This window comes from Drosophila obscura, unplaced genomic scaffold (genome assembly GCF_018151105.1).
Source record: "Drosophila obscura isolate BZ-5 IFL unplaced genomic scaffold, ASM1815110v1 contig_95, whole genome shotgun sequence".
Lineage (NCBI taxonomy): Eukaryota > Metazoa > Arthropoda > Insecta > Diptera > Drosophilidae > Drosophila > Drosophila obscura.
The window spans coordinates 438322-466236 of record NW_024542889.1 but is presented as its reverse complement, the minus strand read 5'-3'; the positions used below and the strand labels follow the sequence as shown (position 1 = coordinate 466236).

General features: G+C 41.3%; 1 pseudogene; it reads right to left on the bottom strand.

Annotated features, from left to right (window-relative positions):
• Positions 1–4457: 4457 nt before the first annotated feature.
• Positions 4458–7089, bottom strand: LOC121405420 (annotated as a pseudogene).
• Between the last annotated feature and the right edge of the window lie 20826 nt (positions 7090–27915).

Here is a 27915-nt window from a genome sequence, read left to right as displayed (position 1 = left end):
GCCAAATCCGAATTCCTCGGCAAGGGCTTCCAGCTCGTTCCACCGGACTTTGTAAATCCAGCCGGTGGCTAGTGCCATGGTTAGTTAGCTCTGTGTATATCAGTTTGATTACTGTCTCCGGCCAGCGTGGATGCGCTGACCCTCCGCCGTTTGTGACGAGACATGGCTAGAACCATGGTGCGTTACACTCCACGAACTAAAAAACTCGGCATAAATGGAAAACCACCGCTCCAAATGTGACCTAAGGATTATTAGTTTTGGTGAAGGAATACAACCTTCCAGTAATGAAGTGGCCAATGGGTCGCATCATTAAAACTTACCCTGGGCAAGACAGCCATGTACGAGTGGTTGATGTCAAAACATCGTCCGGTGTATACAAACGCCCCATCAGTCGTCTCGCCCCATTATTATGTTACCTTCACTAACATCCACATTGTTAGTGTTACTTCTCATGCTGCCTTTAGCATTTTCACAATCAATAAATGTGACGCAATTTGCAAACAATCCTGGAATATTCTATGAGAAACTTGGAACCTCAAGAATGACCACTTCCGAATGGACCATGATTATATACTACGACTTGGATCCATATTGAAAGGATATGCAAGTCATGTCAGCCGGAATGTCCGAACTAAGACACATGTGCCCTGAACTAAAAAATGTTCCAGCGTGCAACTCCATATTTCAACACTTTCAACATTTGTATTGGAACAACAAATGGCAACCATCAGCCGAGAAAGAGGAACATATCACGGCGATAATCTAATTCAGTCATACCTAGGGCTCACAGCCCAACTAACTCTGCTGACAACGAGTCTTCAACGTATGCAGTCTGACATATCTGATGTATTAATCGGCACTCACCATCGGACAATAAGCCCAACGCTAGTATCTCCTGAGCAATTAAGAGAGCAACTAGACCAAATCCGGGATCACTTGCCAGCTGATCAAATGCTGCCTGTCACAACACAAAATGTGATACAATTATACAGGCTCATGCGAGCCGAAGGAACACTGACTGCCACACACGTCATTTTGAAGGTGACACTACCGTTAGTTTTAACAGTTCAGCTCGAAGTTTTCAGTATCATGCCGATTCCGGTCTGGGACGACCCTAATCACTGTGAACACTCACCGAGATCAATTCATGGGATTTACTCCAGAAGAATTTCGACACTGCTTTAAACTACTTAACGTAGAATACATCTGCTTTGATCATCAAACAGTCTTCAATGTCGACAATCGCTGTGAGTTTCAGTTGTTTAACAATAAAACAGCACCTTTATGTGAAGTGACCCACACGAAGGTGGACATGGTGTGGTCCGAAACTCAGCAAGCAAATAAATGGATTTTTGCAACACACTCTACAATGAGACTTCAGGCAGTTTGCAACGGGTCTCCGTCAACCATACAACTGGAAAGAACTGGCTTACTCTTCACTGTCACCTGGATGCACCGATCGCAATACAGAAATAAGCATCAGTACCTTCAGCACAACAATCAGTGAAGTCAAATCAATATACCCTCATTTGGGGACATACGCTTACCAACGACAACCCCTTCGCCAGCAACTGTACAATTGGAGAACCAGACATCAGACTATATTCAAGAATTGGAAGATTTACGCCTGCAATTAGTGGCAATCAATCAACAAAGACTGCCACACCATCTCAACACAGTGCAGCATCATCAAATCGCTACTTATGCTGCCTTAGCAATATCAATGCTATTGATCATTGCGATCATTCTCCGGAATAAGTATCAATCATGAAACCCAAGGCCGTCAACAATCAACCAAGCAGAGCCACGCGGATCATCACCACCGATCCCCACTCCACGCCGCTTTTCAGTCGAATTGGGCAATGGTTGAATACCAGTTCAACGGCCGGGAGAATGTTCAGTCGCATGTTTATGCATTAATTAATATTACATAATATACACTTATCGAATAAGTCAGGTCGACCCATGTAACGGGAGACATAATAATAAACGACAAAGCATTGTAGCTGAGTCAACAATAACCGCTTCTGCAGCAATTTCTGCCATCGATGCGATCGCTCTTCAGAGGACAAAAACACTGGTGCAATTGCTGACTATCACAATTGCCCAATAACACAATATCATATTAAATCCAAATTAATTCAATATTAATTCCAATTCCCTTTTACCATATTCTTACTAGACTCAGCACTTTCTGTACCTTTTGTTACCTATAAATAGAATTTAAGTTTGTTAAATCAGTATCAGAAACAGTACCATCACTGCCTGTTCACTCATTCTCTACAACTGCAATCAACAGAGGCTGTCGCCGTGTCTTCAGACCCTTATTTGCTCGACGTAGGAAACTCTCTCCGCTGTCCAACTGGTTCAAGTTATAGTCGCGACTACAAATTAGTAAACGGTTTATGTACCAAATCACACACACACACAAACACGTGGAAATTAATTCAGAAAATAAAAAGAGAATTCTGGATTAAATGGAAGGAAGATTATTTACACACTCTGCAACAAAGAAATTAATGGAAAATAGAAATGCAGAATATTAAAAAAGGGCAGATTGTATTAATAAAAGATGAAAACTGTCACGCAGCTAGATGGCCTTTGGGAAAAATAGAAGAAATACATAAACGTAAAGACGATAAAGTACGAGTAGTGACTGTTTAGAGTGAGGACGGCGCTGCAGCGCGCTGGCGGGGCAACAGCTCTGTAGGCATTCCAGCCACACCACTGTTAGAAATCCAGCTACGCAAGCTGTTGCCCTCGCTCTCGCTCTCACGCTTAGGAGCGTTTTTCCCCCCGTTGACGCGCTCTCGCGCGAATACTCACCGCCGACAGCCGTCGGCAGCTGACTTCGACGGGAGTAATCAATTCGCTTTTCCACCCTAAGCAAAACGGCCGGTTTTTTGCACGCGACTACCTATTTAGCTAAGTGACTAAAACTACGAATAAATCTGTACATATTGAAGAACTTGGACCGCTGCATCTCGTATTTATTTTGGGAATCGATCCTGGGATTTCGCACCGCCTCTACGCTCAAACATTGGTCCTTCGAGCCGGATATACTTCGCCTTCCCCAACCATATCCAGCCTTCGAGCACGGCATCGCCTTCACCACCAGGATCCACCAGTACGAGTTTCGTGTGCCACAAATCCCTTCCATTCGCGATTTGTGTTCCAAAATTCCGAAAAGTCCGAGTTCCGCGATATAAGTACATATATATATTCTTATATAAGTATGTATAAGTACATATATATATTCTTATATATGTACTTATTTCTTCATTCTGTGCCATCCGTTATCCGTGTCTCTTCCTTTTTCGACACCGCCATATTACACTAGTCAACACGATTTTTCCTCAAGGAACAAAACGAACTTTTTCTTAAAGATTTGAGGCTTAGAAATGGTTTGATGATATTTTTTTTTTTTCTATGAAAGAACTTTTTTTTGAAGAATTTTGAAAACTGGTATTTTTTTTTAAAGCTTTTTCAGAGGTAGCGCTTGTTTTTTTCACATAGCTCTAGTATCTTACGTCTGGTTGTAAAAACTTTGCTATTTTGAAAAGATAATTGAAACAGCTAGAAGCTGATGCCAAACACTTTGTGATTTCAGCTTACCGTCTGGGAAATATAAAGCATTGAAATGCAAAAATGATGATTTTTGTGGGGTATTTTTTACGAAATTTTGACTTTAAAAACTCAGGAAAAGTTGAAAAAAAATGATATCTTGTGTCCTCTATTTTTTTGTGTATAGGTGCGTTAATTTGGCCTCGTTTAAGGTATCGCTCATTAAAATCTATGGAGAGACTTTGGAGCTAAAATTCGTTAACCAAACCTAAAATACGAAAAAAATGAACAAAAAATACCTTTTGGAAGGTTGCGAGCCCAACTGCCCACAATCACAAAGTATTTAGGCTTAACTTCTAGCTGTTTTAATTACCTTTTCAAAATAGCAAAGTTCTTTACAACCAGACGTAAGATACTAGAGCTATGTGAAAAAAACAAGCGCTACCTCTAAAAAAAGCTTTAAAAAAAATACCAGACTTCAAAAATTCTTCAAAAAAAAGTTCTGCCATAGAAAAAAAACCATAATTCTTTAAAAAATTTTAAATCCCCATATCTATCAGAAAAAGTCGGTTTGGATCCTTGAGGAAAAAAAAGTTCGATTTTGTCGAGTAGTGTAATCATTGTCGCGATTAAGTGGCTGAAGTTTAGCCGATAGATTGTAAATTTGTTTATAAGAGTTATTCTTCTTAATCAATGCAATTTTGAAGGAGTAAAATTTAATAAGACTTAAAGGAATTCCTATATTTACAGCTTTGAAGGCTATTAGTTTTATTAACTTAAAGCCTTAAAGTATAAAAAAAATAAAGTAATTAAAGGTAACCCAAAAATTGAAAAAAAAAAGTATAAATTAGGTATAAATTTGTATTTATATTATTAAATTGTGTACTAATCGTTCAATTATTTTCGTAATAATTTAGTATAAATGCTGAATAACAAATTCGTAAATAAAAAAAACGAGAAGGAACGTGTGAGTCGTTTCTGGGGACACGACTCTACTTTATACCCGTACTCAGTCAGTATATACATTATTGAGCTTATAATTTTTTAGAATTTTAGAAAAAAAAAAAAAAAATTTACATTTTACATTTTTTTGCTACATCTGCTATCTACATCTCATCTACAATGTCTATTCTACATCTAACATGTAGATTGTACATGTTCCATTCATATTCTACATCTCCTCCGCTAGGGGTTGCTCGCGCACTGAACGCGGCAGCGTGTGCGAGCGAGAAGGAAAATGAGTTGCGTTGTCTTGACCGGGTGGGAGAGGGGAAGCAACTGAAAATTAATTTCTTCATTCTGGCTATAATTATGATCCGATCTGATTCAGATTCGGCAATCTGGTAGATATGGGCATTTTCTACGATACTGCGTTTTTAGTTTTATCGTATCTATAAAACTGTGCCTGCCACAGATTTTCGTCCTTTGTGTGGGCGGAAGGGGGCGGGGCGAAATTTTGAAATACACTTGTAGCAGTGGGATATCACATAAGTCCGGAAACCAAATTTGGTTGCCATAGCTCTTATAGTCTCTGAGATCTAGGCGCTCAACAAGACAGACAGACGGACAGACGGACAGACAGACATGGCTATATCGACTCGGCTATTGATGCTGATCAAGAATATATATACTTTATGGGGTCGGAAACGTTTCCTTCTCTGCGTTACACACATCCACTTTTACCACAAATCTAATATACCCCTTAACTCTTTTTTGAGTACGGGTATAAAAAGTAATTAATGTAGATATTATTATAATTGTTAATGAAAAATATTGGTTGCATAATGTTAATTGTTGAATTACAAGACATTTTGGTAAAAAGCCTAAAAATGGGGGCAATCCCCCTTAAGATAAAAAATTTAGAAATAAAGTGAATTTTAAAATTTTTCTATTGACAAATCAAGAAAATAATTGATTTAAATGGAATAGTTTAAAAATATTGAATATAAATGTTAAAATAAAGGATAAAAAAGAATGAAATAAAAAATAAATTAATCAAATTGACTCTCTAATTACACTAGTCAACACGATTTTTCCCCAAGGAACAAAACGAACTTTTTCTTAAAGATTTGGGGCTTATAAATGGTTTGATGATATATTTTTTTTTTCTATGGCAGAACTTTTTTTTGAAGAATTTTTGAAAACTGGTATTTTTTTTTAAAGCTTTTTTCAGAGGTAGCGCTTGTTTTTTTCACATAGCTCTAGTATCTTACGTCTGGTTGTAAAAAGGTATCGCTCATTAAAATCTATGGAGAGACTTTGGAGCTAAAATTCGTTAACCAAACCTAAAATATGGAAAAAATGAAGAAAAAATACCTTTTGGAAGGTTGCGAGCTCAACTGCCCAAACAAAGCAAACGAAAAAGGGTTGTACATTTGGTACCTGATCGCGATCCCAATTCCCAATGGGCAGTTGGGCCCGCAACCTTCCAAAAGGTATTTTTTCTTCATTTTTTCCATATTTTAGGTTTGGTTAACGAATTTTAGCTCCAAAGTCTCTCCATAGATTTTAATGAGCGATACCTTAAACGACGCCAAATTAACGCACCTATACACAAAAAAATAGAGGACACAAGATATAATTTTTTTTCGACTTTTCCTGAGTTTTTAAAGTCAAAATTTCGTAAAAAATACCGCACAAAAATCATCATTTTTGCATTTCAATGCTTTATATTTCCCAGACGGTAAGCTGTAATCACAAAGTGTTTGGGCTTTACTTCTAGCTGTTTTAATTATCTTTTCAAAATAGCAAAGTTTTTTACAACCAGACGTAAGATACTAGAGCTATGTGAAAAAAACAAGCGCTACCTCTGAAAAAAGCTTTAAAAAAAAATACCAGTTTTCAAAAATTCTTCAAAAAAAAGTTCTGCCATAGAAAAAAAACCATAATTCTTTAAAAAATTTTAAATCCCCATATCTATCAGAAAAAGTCGGTTTGGATCCTTAGGAAAAAAAAGTTCGATTTTGTCGAGTATTGTTATTAAACTTGGTAATATTCACCCTAAATGATTAATTGATGATAATGCCATTAACTTACGAAGAGACGTTTGGTTTAAACCTCCAATTGCTCCGACTATTACTGATAAAATTACTCTAACTAATAGTACATTTTTTGATATCTAAATAAGAAATAAATATCAAAGGAGCAATTTTTTGTCAAGTTATTAATATAAGTGCGTTTATTCAAGTTAATCCTTCTATTATATTAGGGAATCAAAAATGAAAAGGAGCAGCTCCTCTTTTTAGCAGTAAAGCTGATATAATAATTATTGAAGTAAATGAGTCGTTAATTTCGATATTTATTTTATTTAATTATTTATTATTTTTTTAATATAAGAATAATAGAAGAAAACAAGAGTACAGTTGAGGCTAAAGCTTGGGTTAAGAAATATTTTAAAGAAGCTTCTGTTGATGTTGTGTTATTATTACTATCTCTTAGCAGGGGGATAAAAGATAATAAATTAATTTCAAGACCTATTCAAGCTCCTAACCAAGAGTTAAATGTTACCGTAATTAATGTCCCAATAATTATAAATGTGATAAATTAAATTTTTGAAGAATCATTAAAAATTAAAAAGAAAAGGATTATAACCTTTATAAATGGGGTATGAACCCAGTAGCTTAGTTAGCTTATCTTTTTATAATTATAATTAATTGATATATTTTGGTGTATGACGCACAAAAGTTTTTGATACTTTTAGAAATAGTTTAGCTCTATTAAATATAAAGGTTTTATAAAAAAAACAACAAAACCTGTTAATGAATGCATAATTTACCTTATCAAGGTAACCGTTTTTATCAGGCAATTCATTAATAGTAGGTTTCCCATATATTTTTTTTTTTTTTCTAGTATTTTTTTTTGTAAATTACAGAAATAAAAAATAATTAATTTATATATTCATAATACATTTTAGTAATTTTTTTATTATTGGTATAAATAAAAATAAAATAATTTTAATTCTCTGCCCTACACCTACATACGCATTAAGTATACGTTAAGCACTTGACATATTCATAACCACACCCACACCCATACACGTTATGCATATGCCCAGCACTCACCCTTACACCCATGTATTCGCATCTATATGAAATAAGATAAACATATAAGAAGATTATTCGTTGTGGTATTTATTTGTGACTAAATATGAAGAGCAAAAAGATGTCCGTCAAAGGCAGACGGAATACAAATCAAAAAGGGAAACGAGAGAACGCCGCTTCATTGCGACTCATACATACATGTTTACTTATGCTGGATAATGCATAACAGAAAGAAAAATAGAGAAGACACAGTGCGTTGTTTAAGTTTACATATTCAACACTCCTTCTCAACGCATTATGTTTGACTTTACAAATATCATTTCAAATTACAATCAGCATAATCCCATTAATTTTATACATTTCTCGTGCTTAACTTTAGACAAATTTTTTGTTAATACATCAGATATCATTTCTTCAGTGGGAACATATTCTATTTCAATTACATTTTTCTTAAACATTTCCCTAACATGATGATACTTAATATCTATATGTTTGCTTCGTGCGTGGAAGGTCGCATTCTTAACAAGATGTTGAGCGCTCTGATTATCGCTGAAGATCTTCACTGGACGGAGCTTTCCAACGCCAACACCCAATTCATCAACCAGCTTGATAATGTAGGCCGCTTCTTTAGACGCCATTGATAGTGCAACGTATTCAGCCTCCGTACTGCTAAGGGCAACCACACTCTGCTTCTTGGATTCGAATGAAAATGCAGCTCCTGCAGCAAAGAAGGCCCAACCGCTGTACGATTTGCGGTCCGTGTTATCGCTGGCCCAATCGGCGTCTACATAGCAATGTATTGCACGACCAGTACGATGGTAATGCAACTGCCGATCAGCCGTGCCTCTTAGATATCGAAGCACACGTTTGGCCGCAACTTCATGTTCAGTGTGGGGATCAGCATTCTGTTGCGCCAATTTCGCTACAGAATGGAGAATATCGGGACGCGTGGTGATAGCCAGATACATCAGAGACCCAATCAATGATTGATAGGCCACCTGATTCACACGTACGCAGCTCGGACTGTCGCATTTTACTTGATGTCCTGCCTCTAGTGGTGTAACATTTGGCTTGCAGCACTGCATAGAGTAATCTCTGAGTAGATCCTCTATATACTGCTTGTGGCCAACCCTCACGCTTCCGGTCTCGCCATCTCTCTCCACTTCCATGCCTAGGAAATGCTTTAGTTGGCCGCCATCGACCACTTTAAACTCGTCAGCAATGGCAGTCTTGACGCTTTCGAGATATCCTCTGTCGGAACTGGCTATTAGAAGATCATCTACGTATACAACAATAATACAAATATTAGTAGAAACTTTTCTAGAATACAAACACGGCTCGCTTGCACATGGTAGAAATCCAAGCTTGATGAGTGTAGAATTGAGTTTCTCGTTCCATTCCCTGCCGCTCTGCTTTAGACCATACAACGATTTGTGCAACTTTAGCACACGCTCAGGATATTGATGATCAATGAATGCCTCCGGCTGACGCATGTAGATGACATCATGTAACTCGCTATTAAGATACGCTGACGAAACGTCCATTTGGTGCATATACCACCCGTGCTCTGCAGCCAATGCCATGACCAGCCTGATCGTTGAGTATCTGGCAACTGGTGAAAAAGTCTCGGTGAAGTTTACTCCATATCGCTGAGCACAGCCCTTGGCAACAAGTCGGGCTTTGAAGCGCTCGACATTGCCATCTTTGTCACGCTTTAGTGCGTACACCCACATACATCCGATAGGTTTTTCACCCTTTGGTAGATCGACTAGAGACCAAGTCTTATTTTTGAGAAGACTGTTCATTTCCGTTTTCATTGAAGCACGCCAGTCCGCTGCATGATTACTCGTTAATGCCTCATTTGCATTAGCAGGGACACTAATAGCTTCAGCCGATATGGTGTTCAGCATGTGATATTCCTTCGCTGGGCGTCCAGGCCGACCCGTATAAACCTTTTTCGGTCTCCCGCGACCCCTTCGTGCTCCTTCTGAAATCGGCTGTCCGACGACCGACTGTCTGTCATCGTCAACTCGATCTGAACCTTCTGGCTCCTCTGTGTTTCGCATATCGTCCATTTCAACTAAGGATTCATCCTCACTAGCCACGTCCAGGGCCTCTTCGTCCGGAATAGAATGCTTCTGGAACTCTACAAGCTGCGGCTGCACATATTCAGCAGCACTCGACGAAGGCATGCGATTCCTATACAGGGAGCTCTCGATGAAAATTACATCTCGTGCCTCAATCACTTTTTGTTTTTCGGGATTAAACAGCCTATATGCCTTTGCTGTTTCAGAATAGCCGACCAAATAATGCTCTTCGCCTTTTGGCGAAAATTTCTTATGTTGAGTTTTATTCAACACAATTGCCTTCGCACCAAAGATCCGCAAATGGCCGACACAGGGCTTCCTTCCTGTCCACACTTCAAACGGTGTCATGCCAGGTAAAGTTGAAGATTCTGCACGGTTACGCAAATATGCAGCAGTTTTGATTGCTTCTGCCCAGAATCGCTCGTCCAATCCTGCATGAAAGAGCATGCTGCGGGCCATTTCTACCAATGTACGATTGGCTCGTTCCGCGACACCATTCTGTTGGGGGGTATGAGGCACAGTTAATTGTCTTTTTACCCCGTTGTCAACAAGACATGACTCAAACGCGTCACTCAAGTATTCCCGACCGTTATCGCTTCTCAAGAGTACCAACTTCTTTCCCGACTGATTTTCCGCGAATGATTTAAATTGTTTGAACTTGACTAAGATTTCGTCTCTTGTCTTCAGAAAATCAACAAACACATAGCGCGATTTGTCATCGATGAATGTTACGAAGTACCGAGCTCCGCCTAAGGAGTTTTTATTCATTGGTCCGCAAATGTCAGTATGCACCAATCCAAGAACATTGTTTGCACGGCTTGCACTAGCTTTTGGGAATTGCTTTACACAAATTTTGCATTTTGCACAGGTTTCGCACACCTGGCCGTTCATGTCATTTAATGGACTTGTTTTAATACCGTTAACCATTTTTTCACACATCATCTTTTTTAGGCTTGCATAGTTTAAATGTCCAAACCGATCGTGCCACACGTTTACTGGGTTTGTCTGTACATTTAAGCATTTGTTTTCTTGATTTTGGAACAAGAACAAATCGTGCTGCTTTTTTGCAACCATTATGGCGACGCCTTTATTGTTTTTCACACGCGCTTCTGTCTTTGCAAATTCAACAGAGAAACCATTTTCGATGGCCTTGGACACCGACATAAAATTGCATTGCAATTCCTTCACATACAAAACGTCGACAAGTTTTATGTGGTTATTTTCCCAAATCAAATCCACTGTGCCGCGCCCTTCAGCTTCTATGTAGCTATTGCCCGCTAAAGCAATTCGCTCTTTGTGCTCTTTTAGTTCGGTAAAACGAGATCGCTCACAACACAAGTGAGCCGTGGCACCACTGTCGACACACCACATACTCTTCGGAAAGAGAGTTTTAGACGCGCACGCAAAAACGGAATACGATTTCTCTCTTTCGGTTTCGTTATTTCCTTTCGGTGTGTTTTCTTGATTGTTCTTTGCTCTACACTTTGACGCCTTGTGTCCGCGACGACCACACGACCAGCAAATTATCCCACTCGGGCCATTCGTTTTCTTCTGTCCGTTTTCGTTATTCGTCTTTTGCTTTGACGACGACCAATTTTTAACACCCGAACCGAACGCTCGTTGTTCACTTTTCTCTGCGCATTCTTGATTTGCCTTGCGCCTGTCTCCTTCTTCATGAAGCTTTACTTTCAGAGAGTTCAAATTTGGCAAACAATCACGTGTCTCCATTGCTACCACAAAATTTTCGTAGGCCTCGGGCAGGCTCGATAGCAACAGAATAGACAAAATTTCTTCAGGAACTGTTAAGTCAATTTCTTTCAGTTTTTCCACGATCGCACAAAAATTATTTACGTGGTTCACTACCGATTCATTTTCGCTCATTTTTACGAACAACAACTGCTTTAACAGGCTTATGCGACGCGCGGGGCCTGATGGCATATGGATACCCGCTAGAACTTTCCATGCTTCTTTTGCAGATGTACAGTTTTTCACATAGTTTATCTGGAATGGCTTGATACACAGCATAATACTCGCAAGAGCCTTCTCGTCTTTTAGATCAAACTGTGCCTTCTGCGCATCATTATCTTCTTCATTTTTCACTTCTCGACCGCACACTACTGACCACAACTCAGAGTGTATTAGCACGCTTTTCATTTGGATTACCCACGCACTATAATTCTCATTGTCGAGCTTATCGATTGAATGGAAAGACGAACCCATTTTCGCAATCGATCGAGTCACAATTTCAGAAAGTCAGAAAAATCACTTTCAACCGCCGCAGACAGAAATTCTGGGCCCATAACCTATTCGTTGTGGTATTTATTTGTGACTAAATATGAAGAGCAAAAAGATGTCCGTCAAAGGCAGACGGAATACAAATCAAAAAGGGAAACGAGAGAACGCCGCTTCATTGCGACTCATACATACATGTTTACTTATGCTGGATAATGCATAACAGAAAGAAAAATAGAGAAGACACAGTGCGTTGTTTAAGTTTACATATTCAACAAAGATACCCCAACACCTGAATAAACAACGCATGATTCGTCCATACCGAAATCAACAGGAAGTCCCATGCAACCCAAAACTCTGGAATGCAATAGAACGTCGCTGACCAATACGTTATCAGCTCGTTCCCACACTCCACACTATGACTAATTCAGAATCAGTCCCACACTCCAATAGAAGGGAGAACTCTTGTAAACAAGTGAGTTCTCAAGATGAAAGCTGACACCAATCACCAGCTGCGGCCGCCTGTTTCATCCAAGCCGACGCATCTCCCAAGCCTCCCACACATAGACCAACGCATCGCTTATCAGCCGCTCTCACCAAAGCAACGCCTCTCACAACCGCCTCTCAGCCGAAGCCATCATCACTCAATCACGAAGACGAAATATCAGCCGAAGCCGAAAGCTTAAGGAGATAAGCTTTAAGCTTCCCAACAGAGGTCTCGAGATCAATAACTCGAGAACAAGAAGACAGTTCCGTTTGAGACTTTCTAACATTGAGTTGGGGAATTCATTATCATATCCTATGTTCTATTTTATAAGTTCGGTTAAATAAAATATCTTTTTAAAAACCTACTTGTGAACTCGGGAATTCTTATTATATGTATTATCCAAAACTAACGAAAGGTGTGCGGATTTGGTAACGAGAGTTAACGATGGGTCGATTGAAGACGCGGGGGCCGGTTTAAGACTGTTGAAGTTGATATGTTTATGTTAGGTTTAATTTAGAACTCTGTGGCAGGCAGGTCACTGTGCCAGAGAGCCAAACGCTTAACTACGGTGATGATCGAATTTGAAGTGACTTCTGCCTTTTCTGATGAGCCTCCCCCACAGCGGCTGACGAAAACCGAGAAGAGCAAGGCACCAGCAAGAGCATAAGTACAAGCAAACAAACGGTTATAAAGAGAGACATTACATTAAAAGATGCTCAACTACTCTATGTGCTGCCATAGGCCGGCGCTTAGCCGAACAACCGACATTTATAAATATTTGTCGAAAATGTTGGGAAGATAAATACGGTTTCTTATTAGTTAGCAAAGATGACATTGAAAAGGGTCGATATAGAAAAGGTTTCGATCAGTTTATTGTTATTTAAATCAAATGGTGTTTTACCATCTACACCAGTTTAAGAAGAGAGTTCAAAATGTCAAGATCATTAATGTTATCATTAAATGAAAACACTTCCACAATAGAAACAAATTATTTTCCACCAATCGAATTGCTGAAAGGCGATTATGAATGTGCACTCATTGACTATTACATGTACAATTCAATTCCCAATGTTGATGAAACAAACAATCTGTTTCATATTGGAAATTATGTTATAACGATTCCCATAGGTTCGTATGAGCTCATAGACATTGGAAGTTTATTCATCACAAATTGAAAGAATATAAAATTGAGAATACATTTAAACTGGAGAGTAATAATAATACGCTACAAGTTTAACTTTTTACAAGTGACCATCCAATATACTTTAATAAAGAGAGAACCATTGGACCATTATTTGGTTTCGATAGAAGGATACTCAATCCGAGTAAAACAACAACTTATGTATCTGATCAACCAGTGAACATTTTAAGAATAAATACACTACGTGTAGAGTGTAATATTGTTAGCGGTTCCTATGTAAATAATAGACCAGATCATACATTATATGAATTTGGTATCAAGGGTATAAAATGAATGTAACACCTAGTAATCTCATTTATTTGCCAGTGAACACTAAGCAAATAAGTACTATATCTATGCGAATAACAGATCAGAACGGTGACTTGGTAAACGTGCGTGGTGAAAATATAACAATTCGTATACATTTACGAATGACAGAATGATTATATACAATAAAAGAACAAATATTCACACGGATCCTCACACTAATATTTGTAAAGCTCTGGGAAGAGGTTCAAAAACAAGGGCAGCAGACTTACATTGAAAAACAGAGTATTCTTAATATCGTTGAGCAACATTTAAAAATAACTGTATGGCATACCTATTTGATGAAATAAGATACGAAATAAATGGTTGTGAAATCGACAAGACAAGATTTCTTGGTGTTACTTCAACATTAAAAAACTTTGTCTCTCTAATTCTGATTCTGTTGTATCATTAAGTTTTACTCGGCCGGGAGAATGTTCAGTCGCATATTTATGCAGTAATTAATATTACATAATATACACTTATCGAATAAGTCAGGTCGACCCATGTAACGGGAGACATAATAACAAACGACAAGGCATTGTAGCTGAGTCAACAATAACCGCTTCTGCAGCAATTTCTGCCAACGATGCGATCGCTCGTCAGAGGGCAAAAACACTGGTGCAATTGCTGACTATCACAATTGCCCAATAACACAATATCATATTAAATCCAAATTAATTCAATATTAATTCCAATTCCCTTTTACCATATTCTAACTAGACTCAGCACTTTCTGTACCTTTTGTTACCTATAAATAGAAGTTAAGTTTGTTGAATAAAATCAGTATCAGAAACAGTACCATCACTGCCTGTTCACTCATTCTCTACAACTGCAATCAACAGAGGCTGTCGCCGTGTCTTCAGACCCTCATTTGCTCGACGTAGGAAACCCTCTCCGCAGTCCAACTGGTTCAAGTTCTAGTTGCGACGACAAATTTGTAGACGGTTTATGTACCGTATGCATACCAAAACACACACACAAACACACATTAACATTTGGTGACCCCGACGCAGGAAAACCTGCAGATCAAAATGAAGAAGTCACCAGGACTTTTCAATACAAACTGGCAACAAGCCACATACTTACGGTAGAATCTCCTACCAATAAGTAGAACAAATTGGCAGATCTGTCACTTTCAGATCATAAGCCAACAAGATCAACGATTAATAATATCAAGATCACAAGTGCGTTTCACCAGCACAAAACCTCCATCTATTCAAGACATTGCGGAAATAAAGGAGCCACCAACACAGCGAAAAAGGTTATCATTACCTACACTAACATCCACATTGGTAGTGCTACTTCTCATGCTGCCATTAGTATTTTCACAATCAATAAATGTGACGCAATTTGCCAACAAGCCTGGAATATTCTATGAGAAACTTGGAACCTCAAGAATGACCACTTCCGAATGGACCATGATTGTATACTACGACTTGGATCCATATTGGAAGGATATGCAAGTAATGTCAGCCGGAATGTCCGAACTAAGACACATGTGCCCTGAACTAAAAAATGTTCCAGCGTGCAACTCCATATTTCAACACTTTCAACATATTCAACTACAAACAGGAAATATGCTAATGAAGGCCTCTCGACAACGCAGATCACCGCTGGATATAGTAGGAAACGTGGCACACCAGCTATTCGGTGTACTTGACTCTACATATGCTGAGAAAATGGCCAAAGTAATCGAAAAGGTACAAACCAACGAAGACTTTCTGCTACATCTACTACGAAATCAAACGTCAATTGTCGACTCCACAATGAACGTGATCAGGAAGGATAAGTCAGCCATGGACAACCGCCTAAAGGTATTGGAACAACAAGTGGCAACCATCAGCAGAGAAAGAGGAACATATCATGGCGATCATCTAATTCAGTCATACCTAGGGCTCACAGCACAACTAACTCTGCTGACAACGAGTCTTCAACGTATGCAGTCTGACATATCTGATGTATTAATCGGCATTCACCATCGGACAATAAGCCCAACGCTAGTATCTCCTGAGCAATTAAGAGAGCAACTAGACCAAATCCGGGATCACTTACCAGCTGATCAAATGTTGCCTGTCACAACACAAAATGTGATACAATTATACAGGCTAATGCGAGCCGAAGGAACACTGACTACCACACACGTCATTTTCAAGGTGACACTACCGTTAGTTTCAACATTTCAGCTCGAAGTTTTCAGTATCATGCCGATTCCAGTCTGGGACTCAACAAGTTGGAGCTTGTTCAATCTCAAAACGACCATAATCACTGTAAACACTCACCGAGATCAATTCATGGGATTTACTCCAGACGAATTTCGACGCTGCTTTAAACTACTCAACGCAGAATACATCTGCTTTGATCATCAAACAGTCTTCAATGTCGACAATCGCTGTGAGTTTCAGCTGTTTAACAATAAAACAGCACCTTTATGTGAAGTGACCCACACGAAGGCGGACATGGTGTGGTCCAAAACTCAGCAAGCAAATAAATGGATTTTTGCAACACACTCTACAATGAGACTTCAGGCAGTTTGCAACGGCTCTCCATCAACCATACAACTAGAAGGAACTGGCTTGCTCTCACTGTCACCTGGATGCACTGCTCGCAATACAGAAATAAGCATCAGTACCTTCAGCACAACAATCAGTGAAGTCAAATCAACCTACACTCGATTTGGGGACATACGCTTACCAACGACACCCCTTCGCCAGCAACTGCACAATTGGAGAACCAGACATCAGACTATCTTCAAGAATTGGAAGATTTACGCCTGCAATTAGTGGCAATCAATCAACAAAGGCTGCCACACCATCTCAACACAGTGCAGCATCATCAAATCGCTACTTATGCTGCCCTAGCAATATCAATGCTATTGATTATTGCGTTCATTCTCCGGAAGAAGTATCAATCATGGAACCCAAGGCCGTCAACAATCAACCAAGCAGAGCCACGCGGATCATCACCCCCGATCCCCATTCCACGCCGCTTTTCAGTCGACTTGGGCGATGGTTGAACACCAGTTCAACGGCCGGGAGAATGTTCAGTCGCATATTTATGCAGTAATTAATATTACATAATATACACTTATCGAATAAGTCAGGTCGACCCATGTAACGGGAGACATAATAACAAACGACAAGGCATTGTAGCTGAGTCAACAATAACCGCTTCTGCAGCAATTTTTGCCAACGATGCGATCGCTCGTCAGAGGGCAAAAACACTGGTGCAATTGCTGACTATCACAATTGCCCAATAACACAATATCATATTAAATCCAAATTAATTCAATATTAATTCCAATTCCCTTTTACCATATTCTAACTAGACTCAGCACTTTCTGTACCTTTTGTTACCTATAAATAGAAGTTAAGTTTGTTGAATAAAATCAGTATCAGAAACAGTACCATCACTGCCTGTTCACTCATTCTCTACAACTGCAATCAACAGAGGCTGTCGCCGTGTCTTCAGACCCTCATTTGCTCGACGTAGGAAACCCTCTCCGCAGTCCAACTGGTTCAAGTTCTAGTTGCGACGACAAATTTGTAGACGGTTTATGTACCGTATGCATACCAAAACACACACACAAACACACATTAACACTAATCGTTCAATTATTTTCGTAATAATTTAGTATAAATGTAAGATTTATAATATAGAATTGTTTATTATGCTTATAGTTCAAATACAGTTAGAGATTACATGATTTAGAAAATAGTTCAACTTGATTAATTGTTCTTATAACTCCCGTACAACTTTCCGCCGCTGCTTCCAAAAACCGACTCAGACTATCGACTTCTTCCTATCGCCTTCCGCTATCGCCTTCTACCTTATATCGGTACATCTTACCGATAGTATCTTAAGATTAATGTCATGTCTTATCCGCTTGATACCCTTACTCTTTACATTCGGCCCTCCTGCTCATCTTCATCTGTCCCAGATGATAATATCTCATTGTTTTCGGATATAAAACGCCATAGCTTCATGTTGTCACTACTCGTTGCTGTGATGTTCGGCCCTTCAACGTTTGCCACCTTTCTGACGTCATAGCGACCGTTACGTTTTACATTGGTGACTTCATATGGGCCTAGAAACTCGCTGGCCAACTTGCGACCTGCGACGAACTGCGTCCTCTTGATTGCCACCATATCTCCCACTCTGTAGCCGTGCTCAGCTCGACGTTTTTTATCGTAATTGCGCTTGTAGACCTCTTGTGCCTGCTCGATGTTGTGTCTCGCTTGGTTACGCAGCTCTTGGCGCTCGTTGTTAAACTGCGTAACAAACTCCTCGTTGAGTACCTCCAATAGTCGACCCTCAGCTTGGCTATGCATCTTAGTCCCAAACATGACCTCGAATGGCGCCGACTTCAATGTTGAAGGGATATGCGAATTAATCGCCATCTGGACCTGTGGCACATACTTGTACCACTTCGAAGACTCCTGAACCGACAACTTAGCGATTATGCCCAAAATTGAACGGTTCACCCGTTCAATCTGTCCGTTGCCTCTCGCCACACCTGTCGTTGTCCACACATGTTCGACTTTATTCTCGTTGAGAAACTCGCTAAATGCGTTGGATGTAAACGCTGCTCCTCTATCGCTGACTATGCGTTTGGGAAAGCCAAACACAAATGACCAATCTGTCAGCCTCTTCACAACTTCTTCGTATCCCGTTGACTTGGTTGGAAACAGCCAGACGAACTTGGAGAATGCATGCACTGCAGCAAAAATGTATTTATATTGCTTGGCTGTCGCATCCATTGGGCCCAAATGATCAACGTGCAGTGTGTGTAGTGGCGTGTCACCCTTGTCAATACAATGAAGATAGCCCTCCTGCTTGCCCAATTTTTTACTGAAAATGATACAACTGATACAATTAGCAATAACATTTGCAACTTTCCTTTCAAGATGCGGGATCCAGTATTGCTGCTAAATTGAGTGCATCGTCTTCGCTGTGGAGAAATGACCAACTTCGTGCGATCCTTGAATGATTTCTCTTTCCATTAGCTTTGGGACAACCAATACGTCATTGCCATTCACAACTTTGAAGAGAAGACCTCCTTTTAGCTTGTAGTCTTGGTATGGGTGCTGCTTCAGGATCTCTACTGTGACCTTTATGAAATCGTCATTCTGCTGCGCCTTCTTTATCCGAGCTGTCAACTCCGTTGTCACAACCATGCAAGTTTGTGGAAAACGGCTGAGACAGTCTACATGTCTCATTCTGTCCCCAGGGCGATGTACTGCTTTAAATGTGAAGTCCTCCATATACAGGATCCACTGGGAAACTTCTCTCGGTATGTCTGCTTTGGTTGTTGTCTGCTTAAACGCTACACAATCAGTAGCAAGATCAAATTTGATCCCCAACAGGTAGTGACGAAACTTCTTGAGTGCGAGGTATGCTGCTTTGACCTCCAAATAGTAGCTGTGACGTTTGGATTCAGCTTCTGTAGTCTTTTTACTCCAGTAGTAGACGGGATGGAAACTGCCATCAAACTGCTGCAACAATACAGCTCCGAAACCTTCCTTGGACGCATCCGTGTGGAGTTCCGTTGGCGCTTCTCGTGAGTAGATATGTAATACAGGTTCAATTACAAGAAGCTTCTTTAAGGTGTTTAGCGACTGCTGTTCTGCTTCGCCAATGTTGAAAACTGCTTCTTTCCTGAGTAGATTCGTGAGCGGCCGTGCAACTTGTGCGTACCCAGGAATAAACTTTCTAAAAAAGCCTGTGAGTCCCAGAAACGCTTGAACTGCTTTGATATCCTTCGGCGTAGCAAACCGACTAACTGCTGCTGTCTTCTCTTTGCCGGGCCAGATTTTCCCGGCCTCAATAATATGGCCAAGAAAGTTAATGCGGGGCTGCATGAAGCTACATTTCTTCCACTTGATCTTTAGGCCAAATCGCGCAGCTGTATTTAGAACCAATTTCGTTTTCTTCATGCAAAGCTCGGGCGACGCGGCGTAAACAATAATGTCGTCCATATAAAGCTGCATAACATCAGAGTTGATTAATTCTTGAAAAATATAGTTTACAAACCGAATAAACGCAGCTGGCGAGTTCTTAAATCCGAAAGGCGCTTTATTAAACTCGTATAATCCCTCTTTTGTGACGAAGGCCGTATACGACTTGCTCTGCTCTTCGATTGGAACATGGAAAAATCCATTTTCAAGGTCCATTATGGTAAACCACTTAGCAGACTCCAGCTTTTCCAAGATTTCCTCCATGATCGGGACTGGGAAACAGTCCATCAATACCATGCTGTTCAATTTCCTGTAGTCTACAAAAACTCGAAGTGTACCATCTTTCTTCTTCACGACTACAACTCGGCTTGCCACATTTGAAGATGACTTGCGTACGATTCCTTTCTCGATCCATTCTTCTACTTGCTTCTTCACAGCGCTGGCTTCGTCTGTGGATAAACGACTCGGAGAGTGATGAAACGGCTTGATAACTCTGTCGGGAACTATTTGCAGTTGGATTGGGCACTGCTTCGGAACTTCTGTGGGCATCTGGTAACTGCTCTTTATCATCTGTTCAACGTCTGTGCGATATTGCGGTGGAGCTACAAAGGATGACTCTTCAGTGACATTATATATAAGAGAATACTTATCTATCGACTTGGGATCTTCGTCCAGCTTCGCAAACGTGTATCCTTTCATATCAGCGACGAAACGAAACTTTTTGATGAAATCGTGTCCCAACAGTGCATCGAAATCAATTTGGTTACTGGGTACGACTAGAAACTTCTGGTTAGTCTGCAACTTATCCACTGTAATCTCTGCATTAAAGTATCCAACAGGCTTCGTTGTTATATGGCCAAGACCGCGCAACGTAGTTTTGCATTTTAAAAGTTCAACGTTTTTCATTCTCTTTAACACATTTTCTTTGATTATGGTTACATCTGAACCTGTATCTACAAGACAGTCGACTTCAATGCCATTTATCTGAATTTTTTTCATGCGATTACGATCTGAAACAACTCGTACTGTATCTACTTTATCGGCTTCATATGGACAGTTACGTGAAATGTGACCATTCTGATTACACTTAAAACATTTCGTTTCGGCTTTACAATCTTTGCGCTTGTGCTCTCCTGATCCACAATTATAGCAGTATTCTTTTTTACCGCCTGACCCACTTTGCTGTTTATAACTCGGTTTATGTTTTTCTTTATTGGCATTCTTCTCCGGTATGTTCAAACGCTCGTAGATATCGAACTCTTCTTTCAAGGCTTTAAATGATTTACATCGATACATGGCATACTTGTACTCGTTTCTTATATCCAAACCGTTTACAATATGGCTTATGACAGCCACGTCTTCAACATGTCCAACTGAAGCTATTTTTCTCATCTGCAGCAAGTATTCGTGCAGCGACTCATTACTCTTCTTCTTTCTTTCTTGCAGCTGTTGATGAATGTCTGCACTATTGTAGCTAAATGTAAATTCCTCCAATAATACGAATTTGAGCTCCTCATAGGTGCACACGCTTTCAGATTCTAAAAAAAGTTTAGCTGCACCGATCATCTTTCCTCTGGCATGCACATACTTTTGCTTTTCAGTAAGCTCATATGCGTCGGCATTTTTTTCGAAAATCTCGAACCACTTTTCAATTGGGACCGATTTGCCATCACACTCATTCACAACTTTTCCAAAATTATCTGGAGCGACTTTCATTTGGACTTCTCGTTCCTCGTCAGCTAGCACTTTTAAACTTAGCAGCTTTATCATCCGATCAATTTTGTCCTCATCTTTGTTTTCCATATTCCCAACATTTTCCATCTCGTTTGCACTCTGGCGCGACGTTCCTGCTACAGCTTCTGCCATCTCCTTCTCTTTCCAATGCAGCGGCGGCGGCGTGTTCATCATTTTTTGCTTCGGTACAAAACCGTGTCTCTGCGTGTCTTTTCTGCCTGTCTCTGCGTGTCTCAACGGTTATTTTCTGCTTGTCTGTTCTGCCCTCTTCTGCCTATGTATGTGCACCACACCAACTGTGTCTGCGTGTCTATATATGGGTGTGTATGTACCACACCAGAACAAGGCGACGCTGCGGCGCGACTTCGAATTTCACAATTTTTCAACTGAATTACACGACCGATTTTTGTCAATCTCCGTGTCTACTGTTATGCTTACAGAATTTGGATCGTTCAACTTAATGTTTATAGCCACTTGGAACAACTTTACAACTTTATTTAGCTACAAACAACAACTTTAACAACTTTTTAACGATCCTCTTCTTGCATCGGCCAACTTTTTTTTTTCGATCACGCCACTCTTGTCTCTGTATTCGACTCGGACGAGCCCCCAAATGTAAGATTTATAATATAGAATTGTTTATTATGCTTATAGTTCAAATACAGTTAGAGATTACATGATTTAGAAAATAGTTCAACTTGATTAATTGTTCTTATAACTCCCGTACAACTTTCCGCTGCTGCTTCCAAAAACCGACTCAGACTATCGACTTCTTCCTATCGCCTTCCGCTATCGCCTTCTACCTTATATCGGTACATCTTACCGATATATCTTAAGATTAATGTCATGTCTTATCCGCTTGATACCCTTACTCTTTACATAAATGCTGAATAACAAATTCGTAAATAAAAAAAAAAAGTAATTAATGTAGATATTATTATAATTGTTAATGAAAAATATTGATGCATAATGTTAATTGTTGAATTACAAGACATTTTGGTAAAAATCCTAAAAATGGGGGCAATCCCCCTTAAGATAAACGAGAAGGAACGTGTGAGTCGCTTCTGGGGACGCGACTCTACTTATACCCGTACTCAGTCAGTATATACATTTTTGAGCTTATGATTTTTTAGAATTTAAAAATTAAAAAAAAAATTTTATATTTTACATATTTTTGCTACATCTGTTATCTACATCTACATCTACAATGTATATTCCACATCTAACATGTAGATTGTACATGTACCATTTATATTCTACATCTCCTCCATTAGGGGTTGCTCGCGCACTGAATGCGGCAGAGTGTGCGAGCGAGAAAGAGAATCAGTAGCGTCAGCAGCGTTGGAGAAGGAGATGGAACCAACAGAAAATTAATTTCTTCATTCTGGCTATAATTATAATCCGATCTAGTTCAGATTCGGCAATCTGGTATATATGGGCATTCTCACGATACTGCGTTTTTAGTTTTATCGTATCTTTAAAAATGTGCCTGCCACCGATTTTCGTCCTTTGTGGGGGCGGAAGGGGGCGGGGCGAAATTTTGAAATACACTTGTAGCAGTGTGATATCACATGAGTCTGGAAACCAAATTGGGTTTCTCTAGCTCTTATAGTCTCTCAGATCAGCATCAGCATCGAAAGAGGACAACGGCAACCACCATCCGACAGCCCAGCAACAAGGGAAACAGCCACGCTGACCCCACCCTGGTCGGGGCCCATAATTGAACTGATATCCACAGAGCCCCTCAACGCGGGCCCGGAAACCAGTACGATGGCCCCACGATACACCGACCGCAGCCATGTCGTACCCACGGCCGACGCCACACCGATCCTCGCCCACACAATGGAGTACCTTCCGCGTACTGACATGATTTTTAGCGCCATGCAACGAGCCATGCCTAGAGCCATGTCCGACATCTTCATCGCCCACACAAGTCGTTGCTGCGATACCAGAGGCGTCACGGTACCGGTGCACACCGATCACCGTACCTGGGACATTGGACACTTGTTGGCAGGCGATTGCTTAGGTAACCCTCGATTACCGGGCAGCCCCCGACATGCGCGAGCCAGTCAGCAGTCTCCGACTTTCCTTACCGGGAATATTGGACACTGACTGCAGGGCTAATGATTAGCTAACCTTCTGTTACCGATCAGCCCGTCTGCACGCGCAGACTATAATTCGGCAAAATATATTTATGTAAGAACCCTTCCCACATTCTGGAGTAGAAATAAGATATCTGTAAGACATTCATGGGAAAATCGAAGGCCGGCCGATCTATAAAAGGCACTGCCTTGCATGAAGAAAAGGGCAGTCCACCAGCCATCGTCGGAGGCAGTCCACCAGCCATCGTAGGAGGCAGTCCACCAGCCATCGTCGGAGGCAGGCCACCAGTCCAGCCATCGTAGAGGTCAGTCAAACCACCATACGCGTCGTCAAACAATGAAACATAACATAATCGGATAGAATAATAATACGGAAGAATAAAGAAATCCATTAAAATTAAAAGAACCAAAAAGTGTTGTGATTTCTATTTCAGTTGCTGGCAAAGTTCCTGGTTTTCCCGATAAAGTCCTCGTGAATTATAAATAACTTGTAATTCAGGACCCTGGACAGACTGATGCATACCTCAGCCTGAGATAGGACATTACAGTAGTAAGCACGGGTTCAGTGGGCATGGGGCGACGGTCTCTTAGCTGTAGCAGCGTGGAGCCGCATTGGATCGTCGTTTCGGTGGCACCTAGGAAGTCCATGCCGACAATAACTTGTCCCAACATGTTTGGCAGGACCAGGAGCGGGATTTGAACCTCTCGTGAATACAGCTTGATGTGCGCCCGTAGAACTTGTGAGATCTCTCTGACCGAGCCATCGGCCAGGCGTATGCGGACGCATGCTTCTTGCAGGTTGGTGTTGTTGTCTAGTTGTCGGGCTAGTGTAAATTGTGGCTTCCGTTGCGTGTCCTCCTATGGTCACCATCGCCACTATCCGGCTGATCCCGGCTATCGCGACTATCCCGGCTGATCCCGTGTCAGTGTCGTTTCCCGACGTGTTTTGGCTGCAGCAATTTACGGTCCGTGTGCCGCGTTTGCCACATTCCCAGCAAAATAGGATGGAGGGATTATGGCAGTCGTATGCCGCATGCCCCGCTTCACCACACCGGCGACAGGCTGCGCGTGGGTTGATGATGGGGGTCGTGATCATGTGATGGGCTACTTCGGGATTCGCCGTACTGTTTGGATGAGCTGGTGGTCTCCCTGGTGTGTCTGTCGATTCCCAATGGGGACTCAGAAATGGCGTCTGTTGCGAGTCGCAATTCCTCTGTTCTGAAGCCGGCCTTGCGTATCTCGCCGCACGTACATCTGGTATGCTGGCAGGGCGTTATCGTAGATCCTGTTCAGTTCCTTGGCTGCGTCGTACCTGGCGTGGTGCATGAGTAAACGTATCTCGATGAGGTAATCCTTGAACAATTCTCCTACCGCTTGCTTGCGGGCCCGGATTCGGTTTTCCAATTGTTCAAAATACCGTGGCGGCAAGAAGAAAGTCAAGAATTCTTGGCGGAAATATGCCCATGAGCTGCCTTGTAGTTGGCTGGTGCGGTACCAGCGACTGGCCCGATCGGTGAGAAGCTCTGTCATGGCCCGAGGTAGCTGATTTGTGTCCACCCCATATGAGAGCGCACGTTCTTCGAGTAGTTCCAGAAATGTAAGTGGGTCGTCCTGTCCGTCGAACCTGATTCCCCATTTCCGAATCTGTTCCGCGATGTGGGCGGTGTGGCTGAGGTGGCGTCCATCTATGGAAGGGTCCATGGCTGGCACGATCCTCTGTGTGGGCGAGCGACTAGTCTCCGTAACTGGAAGTCTGGGCCAATCGGCTGGCGTTACGATGCGTGGTGGGCCGGGTGTGCTGTATTCGGACGCAGTGGGGACTTGTAACCCGGCTTTTGGCTCGGTTTTCCGCTTGTCAGAATTCCCAGGAGTGGTGGGCATGGGTGACCGGGAGTGTCCTGCTAGGTCTCCTAGTCGAACCCAGGCGTCCTGCGAGAGTGTCCCGGCGACTAATGCGGCGAATCTCTTTCGTCGTTCCTCGACTGTTCCTTCGTTGCCAAATCCGAATTCCTCGGCAAGGGCTTCCAGCTCGTTCCACCGGACTTTGTAAATCCAGCCGGTGGCTAGTGCCATGGTTAGTTAGCTCTGTGTATATCAGTTTGATTACTGTCTCCGGCCAGCGTCGATGCGCTGACCCTCCGCCGTTTGTGACGAGACATGGCTAGAACCATGGTGCGTTACACTCCACGAACTAAAAAACTCGGCATAAATGGAAAACCACCGCTCCAAATGTGACCTAAGGATTATTAGTTTTGGTGAAGGAATACAACCTTCCAGTAATGAAGTGGCCAATGGGTCGCATCATTAAAACTTACCCTGGGCAAGACAGCCATGTACGAGTGGTTGATGTCAAAACATCGTCCGGTGTATACAAACGCCCCATCAGTCGTCTCGCCCCATTATTATGTTACCATCACTAACATCCACATTGTTAGTGTTACTTCTCATGCTGCCTTTAGCATTTTCACAATCAATAAATGTGACGCAATTTGCAAACAATCCTGGAATATTCTATGAGAAACTTGGAACCTCAAGAATGACCACTTCCGAATGGACCATGATTATATACTACGACTTGGATCCATATTGGAAGGATATGCAAGTCATGTCAGCCGGAATGTCCGAACTAAGACACATGTGCCCTGAACTAAAAAATGTTCCAGCGTGCAACTCCATATTTCAACACTTTCAACATTTGTATTGGAACAACAAATGGCAACCATCAGCCGAGAAAGAGGAACATATCACGGCGATAATCTAATTCAGTCATACCTAGGGCTCACAGCCCAACTAACTCTGCTGACAACGAGTCTTCAACGTATGCAGTCTGACATATCTGATGTATTAATCGGCACTCACCATCGGACAATAAGCCCAACGCTAGTATCTCCTGAGCAATTAAGAGAGCAACTAGACCAAATCCGGGATCACTTGCCAGCTGATCAAATGCTGCCTGTCACAACACAAAATGTGATACAATTATACAGGCTCATGCGAGCCGAAGGAACACTGACTGCCACACACGTCATTTTGAAGGTGACACTACCGTTAGTTTTAACAGTTCAGCTCGAAGTTTTCAGTATCATGCCGATTCCGGTCTGGGACGACCCTAATCACTGGGAACACTCACCGAGATCAATTCATGGGATTTACTCCCGAAGAATTTCGACACTGCTTTAAACTACTTAACGTAGAATACATCTGCTTTGATCATCAAACAGTCTTCAATGTCGACAATCGCTGTGAGTTTCAGTTGTTTAACAATAAAACAGCACCTTTATGTGAAGTGACCCACACGAAGGTGGACATGGTGTGGTCCGAAACTCAGCAAGCAAATAAATGGATTTTTGCAACACACTCTACAATGAGACTTCAGGCAGTTTGCAACGGGTCTCCGTCAACCATACAACTGGAAAGAACTGGCTTACTCTCACTGTCACCTGGATGCACCGATCGCAATACAGAAATAAGCATCAGTACCTTCAGCACAACAATCAGTGAAGTCAAATCAATATACCCTCGATTTGGGGACATACGCTTACCAACGACAACCCCTTCGCCAGCAACTGTACAATTGGAGAACCAGACATCAGACTATCTTCAAGAATTGGAAGATTTACGCCTGCAATTAGTGGCAATCAATCAACAAAGGCTGCCACACCATCTCAACACAGTGCAGCATCATCAAATCGCTACTTATGCTGCCCTAGCAATATCAATGCTATTGATTATTGCGTTCATTCTCCGGAAGAAGTATCAATCATGGAACCCAAGGCCGTCAACAATCAACCAAGCAGAGCCACGCGGATCATCACCCCCGATCCCCATTCCACGCCGCTTTTCAGTCGACTTGGGCGATGGTTGAACACCAGTTCAACGGCCGGGAGAATGTTCAGTCGCATATTTATGCAGTAATTAATATTACATAATATACACTTATCGAATAAGTCAGGTCGACCCATGTAACGGGAGACATAATAACAAACGACAAGGCATTGTAGCTGAGTCAACAATAACCGCTTCTGCAGCAATTTCTGCCAACGATGCGATCGCTCGTCAGAGGGCAAAAACACTGGTGCAATTGCTGACTATCACAATTGCCCAATAACACAATATCATATTAAATCCAAATTAATTCAATATTAATTCCAATTCCCTTTTACCATATTCTAACTAGACTCAGCACTTTCTGTACCTTTTGTTACCTATAAATAGAAGTTAAGTTT